The sequence below is a fragment of the Aedes albopictus genome, chromosome 3, assembly GCF_035046485.1.
Source record: "Aedes albopictus strain Foshan chromosome 3, AalbF5, whole genome shotgun sequence".
Lineage (NCBI taxonomy): Eukaryota > Metazoa > Arthropoda > Insecta > Diptera > Culicidae > Aedes > Aedes albopictus.
Window position 1 is genome coordinate 20,228,915 of NC_085138.1, and position 7,025 is coordinate 20,235,939.

Genomic DNA, 7,025 nt, shown 5'->3' on the forward strand with positions numbered 1-7,025 from the left:
CTGTTTAATGTATGAAAGTGCGATAATCATCAACATGTCACTTGAGTTGTGTTGAAATGTGTTGTTTAAGGCACGAGAAAGGCAACATCACCGCTAGGTGGATTAATTAGGGTTTTTCATTTTATTGAAGCTTATTTTAAGTTGAATAGCGTTCTTTTCAGCGGCACAAGTGTACTTTTTGTGGACTCAAGTTCGGTTAAATACTTTAAATTTGAGCTGTATAGAACGGTATTCGTCTTCCTTCGAATAGCTGAACAGCCCATGCTGGTTTATCCGACCTTTTGTTTGCTATAGTTGTTAAACTTACTTCAAATAGAGGAATTGATATTCGCTCACAGGACAAGTTATGGATCACTCAAAAAATGCAAACTTATTCGATCTTCTAATAGGACACGATCGGTGAAGTCCTAGATTGGTAGTAATGAGCTGATTTTTTGTATGGTGAGAAGGTAAATTCTCCATTTCTGCGAGGAAATCATGCAAAAAGCGTGGGTATTATGATTCCTTGTTGAATCTGACGCTGTTTGAGCAAAACTTTGGAAACTGTGCTGTTGAAAATACAAGAAATGGAGAAAACAACAACAAGGTTTTTGATGTTTTGCTCAAACAGCATCAAATTAGACATGGAATCATCATACCCACGCTTTTTGAACGATTTCCTCGCAGAAATGGAGGATTCACCTTCTCATCATACAAATGTTCAGCTCATAATTACAAATCTAGTACTTCACCGATCTTGTCCTATTGTAATTGAATACCACAATCACCAGATTGTTCTTGCCGTTCCGAACATTTATGCCGAAGACAACAGTTTTCTATCTGCTCTGGATTCATAGATCTACTTCTTCTTCGTTGTTTTTTTTTTTTTCTATTATAGACGTTTTAACCACAGGGGTCATTCGCGTCTGGCTTTATTTAATCATAATCATAATATTTACATGTTTTACATAGTGTCACAATGTTTTATATAGGTCTATTTCTTTTACAAACTTTATAACTTTGTTTTCTTTTTCTTTACTATTTTGTAAGATGCTTTCTAGCGTTCCGGAAATGCCAATTGTTTTTCTGATTCTTTTGAATTTAGTACAATCAATTAGTAAGTGTTCGATGGTTAGTTTGCATTTACAGCTTGAACATGCAGCGAAGTCCGCATAAGAAGTTAACAGAAAATCATGGGTTAAACGTGTATGTCCGATCCTGATTCTGCTTAATACTTTTTGCTCGTAGCAATCCTTACGATCTATCCATTTAAAAACATCCCTCTTTACATAATTCAACTGTGTTCCTGGATTTGATGAGTTCCAATCTAGTTGCCAAGCTTTCCAAATCATTTTTCTGATAATTTTTTTCGCATCGTTTGCGGGAAGATCCACATTAGTTAAATCACTGTTTTTACCCTCTTTTGCTATTTTATCAGCATATTCATTGCCCTGTATCCCAGCGTGACCAGGAACCCATACCAACCTAACATCTTTGGATTTTAAACTTTCTTCGCACTGTTGAACCCAAGGATGTTTTGAACAACCCCCTTCCAATGCTCTTATAGAACTTGCACTATCCGTAAATATAACGTTTTTAGTAGCCGAAGGAGCTTTCTCTATGGCTGACCATATCGCTCTTATTTCTGCAGAGAATACTGAACATTCATCATGAATTCGACCCTTATCTGTAAATGTTGCGGAATATACTCCATATCCTGTTTTACCATCACCTTTTGATCCATCTGTGTAAATTTTAAGGTACGTTCTGTATTTCGTGTTGGAAATTTCGTTGAAACAAGCCTGAGCTTCAGTCGCGCTGCAACCAGCCCTAATTTTATTAGCCAAGGACCAGTCTACTCTTGGAGTTTCAAAGTCCCATTTTTGACTACTCCATCTGAATAACGGAATAACTTTAGGAAATATTTGTCCTGTTATGGCCTCATAAGAGGCACTAGCTCTTTGTATTAGCACTAGATCATGATCTGTGCGTCCCAATTCCATCATTTTTATTGCCAGATTGGATTCGAACAGTGAAGCAAGGTATTCAAAAGGCAATTGACCTGATTCGCAGCAAATAGCCGCAGTAGGACTTGTACAACACGCTCCGGAAGCTATACGGATAGCTTTATTATAAATAGGTTTTAATATTGGTAGGACCAAGTCCTTCCTTCTGCTGGCAATAGCATATCCGTAAAATAACCGAGGTACAATAAGTGCTTTGGCAATTCTTAGCAAGGTATCTCGAGAACTTCTGACCTTACCTCCTAAAATTTTGAGAATATTCAAAGCTCCTACTGCCGATTTTTTTCTGTCTTTTGCGTGTTTCACGAAATTGAACTTGTTGTCGATAGTCAGTCCCAATATTTGCATTTCTTTTACGCAAGGTATTGTCGTATCATCCAAACAAACATTTGGTATTGACCCTCGATGTCTGCGATTTGTACAAGTATGGAGTAGTTTACATTTTGAAATTTCAATTTTGAAACCGGTTGAGGAGAGCCAATGCATCGCTTCTTCCGCTGCCTGCTGTAATTTTGATCTTAGCCGTTTTCTTTGCTTGCCATATGCTACGATAACTATATCGTCTGCATAAATTAAAATTTGTACGTTTGAAGGAATGGACGAAAATAGTGGATCTATTGCTATTAAAAACAATGTTACCGACAAGGTAGAGCCTTGAGGTATTCCGCGAATCATGGGTCTTACGGTTGAAAATGTGGAACCTATACGAACTTTGAAAGTACGATCACTCAGGAAATTTTTTATATATTCAAACATTCGTCCTGAAAAATTCATTTTCGAAAGGGTGTTCAGAACTGCCGTCCGGTTCACCGTATCATAGGCCTTCGAAATATCAATTGATAACAACTCACAATGCTGGTTTTGATTGATTGGATCGTTCAAAAACTCTTCCAATTCTGAGAAATAAACATCGGTTCCGAGGCCCGCTCTAAACGCGTATTGTCGTTGGTCTATCAAGTTCTTGTCTTCAATATACTCTATCAATCGTCTGTTGATGATTCTTTCTAAAACCTTTGCCATGCAATTAATTAGTGATATGGGACGATAATCGTCGGGACCACCTTCTTTTCTACTTTTCTTAGGTATGGGGACTATGATTGCTTCTTTCCAGCTATCTGGAATCATCCCTGAATGCCAGACGTTATTGTAAGTACGTAATAGTGCCAACTTACCAATTACCGGCAGGTTTTTCAACAAAGGGTATCCTATACCATCTGAGCCTATGCCTTTGCTAGTGCATTTCTTAAGAGCCCAATCCAATTCTTTGTAGAGAAGGTCTTGGTTGTAGCTAACATTTTCTAGTCGTTCAGTAGTTTGAACAGGGACATTTGATTGAATTGATTCCGTGAACAACGAATCTTGACGTGAAACCATTTCGTAATGTTCGGCGAAAAGCTCGGAAACAACGGATGGTTCATCAGAAAAGTTCCCATCAGTTTTAATGAAAAGCTTGGGTCTTTGCAGTCGTCCTTGCAAAATATTTACTCTTTTCCACAATTCTGCGGTAGATGAATGTATACTGATGTTCTCTACAAAGTTTCGCCAGCTGTTCTCTTTGGCGTCTTTGATAATTTTTCGGGCGTTATTGCGTTCTTGTCGGAATTTCAAAAGGGCTTCTTGATAATTTGGATCAGACTTATCTAGTCGCCGGAGCAATCTTAATGATTTGCGGCGGCTTTTGATCGATTGTGCTACAACACTGTTCCACCATGGTACCTGTTTATGACGATTTTTCCCAGAGGATCGAGGAATACAGGATACAGCTGTGTCCAATATTAAGTTGGACAAAGCTTCTGGAGTATAGGTCATGTCTGGGTCGACGATAAGCTCAATTCTATTTTTATATTCGCTCCAATCAGCATTTTGAAAAAGCCATTTTGGGGTTCCAGTATTGGAAAAATTTGCGTTGAAAGGCGCCAAAAAGATAGGATAATGATCACTGCCGTGTAAATCATTGTCCACACTCCAATGTAGATTAGTCAAAGGATCTGACGACAACGTCAGGTCAACGGCTGATTGATTTCCGTTTGCCGGACAAAAGAAGGTCATAGAATCATCATTCCATATTGTTAATCCCAAATTTCCTATTATATCAATCAGAACTTTTCCACGCAGATCAGTGGAGCGTCCACCCCAGATGTCTGAATGTGCATTCAAATCGCCCATTATTACAAATGGTTTGGGTATTTGTAAAATAAGCTCATTGAGCTCATCTTTTAAAATGTTGTTGTCGTGGGACGGTGGGATATACAAAGAAACGTAAGTGCGCTCGGTAGGTAGTTTAACTTGCACAGCTAGCGCTTGCAAACTGGTGTTAATTGGTATTTTTGAATGTGGGATATTTTTGCACACTGCGACTGCAACTCCGCCCCAACCGGTAGTTGGTGTTGGGTGCAGACAGTAAAAATCATAATCAGTTGAGAAGGATGGGCATTTTGGTTGACAAAGGGTTTCCTGTAGACAGATTACGTCGGGTTGGCGGGTTCTTGCTAGTAATTGAAGTTCGGCGCGCCTTGCGCGATAACCTCGTAAGTTCCACTGTAACGCGGTGACTTTTTGAAGCGGTGGGTTAGGGTTACTATTAGTGTTTTGGCTGCCTGTGTTAGAACTATTTGGACGGTTATTATCTGCGAGGTGAATGGGACTTGCAAGATTAGTTTGACAGTTGAATGTTAGTTGATCGGGTTAGCAACAGGCAGACTTACAAAGAGTCTCTTTAGAGAGTGGGGTCTATCCATTCCGACTCGGTTGAATCATGAGTAGGAGAGATGCAAAATTCGGATACGTTGATGTCCTGTGTACGATGTGCTTTGATGTTTGACGAGTTCTTAGCTGTCGTTTCCTTTTTCGATGTCAGTCGTTCATTTTCTTCGGGAGAGCTTCCGGATGGTTTCTTCGGGGAATGAGAGGTCTTTCGATGGTCGTGTGGAGTGTTTGGTGATTTATCATTGCTTCGCTGTGATTTTCCTGCAGCCGACTCTCCGGAAGTTTTTTTCAGGGGAGGCGAGCTTCTTCCTTGATCTAGCGTGGTGGTAGGCGAAATGTCCTTGCTTCGCTGACGCTTGGCACTTTTGTGTTCTTCGGTGGTGTCCATTTTGTCTTCTGTTTCAGTTGGTTTTCCTGCGACTCGCTGGTTATTTTTCTTCAGATCAGCAACCTCTTTGATGAGATTTTGTAGCAATGTTCTCAACTTTGTTATTTCCTGGTCCTTCGCTTCCAGTTTCGTCATCAAGTCCTTAACTGTCGGGGTAGGTGATGATCCTTGTTGCTTCGCGGCTTCGTGTCTCTTTCTAGCTTCGGCATAGGAAACATCCTGATCGACTTTGATTTTCACGATGTTGACCTCGTCAATTTTTACCGGGCAGTCCCTTGATCTCGAGCTGTGTTGCCCACTACAGTTAATGCAGAGGGGGTCAGCTTCGCAAGGTGTAGATTCTGCATGCTCCGAGGAGTAATCCGCACACAATTCGCTATGGGTACAATACTTTTTGGTGTGTCTGAACCTATGACACCTCGTACACTGTAATGGTGAAGGATAATAGGGGCGAGGTTGTACTCTTACGTACCCGAAGTAGATGACATCAGGAACGGTCGTTCCTTGGAACGTCAACACCAAAGTGTTTGTTGGTATGACATTTTTCCTGTTTTTAGGGTCCCTTTTGGTGAAACGCCGTACTTCAATAACCCGCTGGGCGCTGAGATGAGAAACCATTTCGGTGTCCGAGATTTGTCGTCCATACTTGCATGTCACGATACATTTCCTCACGTTTAGAGTTTCATGGAAATCAATGTTGATAGCGGTGCCATCAATCAATTCGCGTAGCTTCATCAGTTTTTCAATTTGCCGCTTCTGTCGAACTTTCAGCACGTATCGGGATCCTCCCGCTTCTGGCCGAGCGTCCTCGATAACACCCACTGCTTGCTCAATCGATTTTTGAATAATAAACGGATCGTCTGGAAGCGCGTCTTTATCGGTTGCCGGTTTCAACAGTAGAATTGAAAGCTCCCCGTTGATCGGATCCTTCCATTCCGGTTGTCTCCGACCAGCGAAACTGCCATCGACTGTGTTTGAAACATTGTCATTTCCATTCGCCCACGCTTTTTTCCCTGGGATATCAGGTGGGAACGGGTTCCCCGTGATTGCCCGAGATGGCCCTGAGGCCATCGTCAGGCCGCTATCGCTGGATGGATAATGTGGCTGCTACACGTGTTGCCGTTGATGGCGGCTGATGAACAACAATACAGAGAAAACGAGAGGCTTACGAACACGAGATGGTTGCTCACTATTGTTCCGGGAAACAATAACCGTATGGTGCTTAAAAATGTGTCTGATGTCGATTCAATTCACTTTTTAACAAGTTTCGGTCCAAATAAAAACACTTTTGTTTGTCGATTAATCTGAGAACCCTTCAACCTTTCCCTGACCAACCAAATTTAGTCCGCTCCACAGAATTAATACAACGCACGAAAAGCAAAAATAGTCCAGATCTCTGTCTCCAGATAAAGAGTATCGACTGTCCTCTTCCACGTCACAGAGCGAACTGTTCTTCGTTGTGGCTATACGTTCCCACTGGAAATTCCCGACCAGAACGGGAATGGAGCCCGCCGTCTCCGGATTGGCGATCCGAAACCCCTGGATTCAATGATATTGAAGTTTAAAATATTACTTGCCAACTAGCGCCAGCTAGCGGTGAAATTCTCAACTAATTGGCGAATTTCCAACTTGCTCCTGTGCTTTTGAACAAAGCTGTTGGAAATCGACTATAATCTTGACTCTATAGATTAACGGCTACGCAGTCTTAGGCTTCAAAAAACGAGTTTTATTATTCACTCGACATTTCGACACGGGGATAGTGTCTTCCTCAGGGTGTGTCGAACCATCGGGTGAATAATAAAACTCATTTTTTGAAGCCTAAGACTGCGTAGCCGTTGATCTATAGAGACTTCTGAACAACTTCGCCGAAGAAGACGCATATCTATCAGCTTAATATTCCAAAAAAAATGAGAGATTTAAAATTGTAC

At 41.2% G+C, this 7,025-nt stretch overlaps 1 long non-coding RNA gene across 1 annotated transcript in view; it reads right to left on the reverse strand.

Annotated features, from left to right (window-relative positions):
- LOC134291971 (uncharacterized) overlaps positions 1 to 7,025 on the reverse strand; it is a 165,052-nt gene that overhangs the window by 78,810 nt on the left and 79,217 nt on the right. The window lies entirely within an intron of this gene.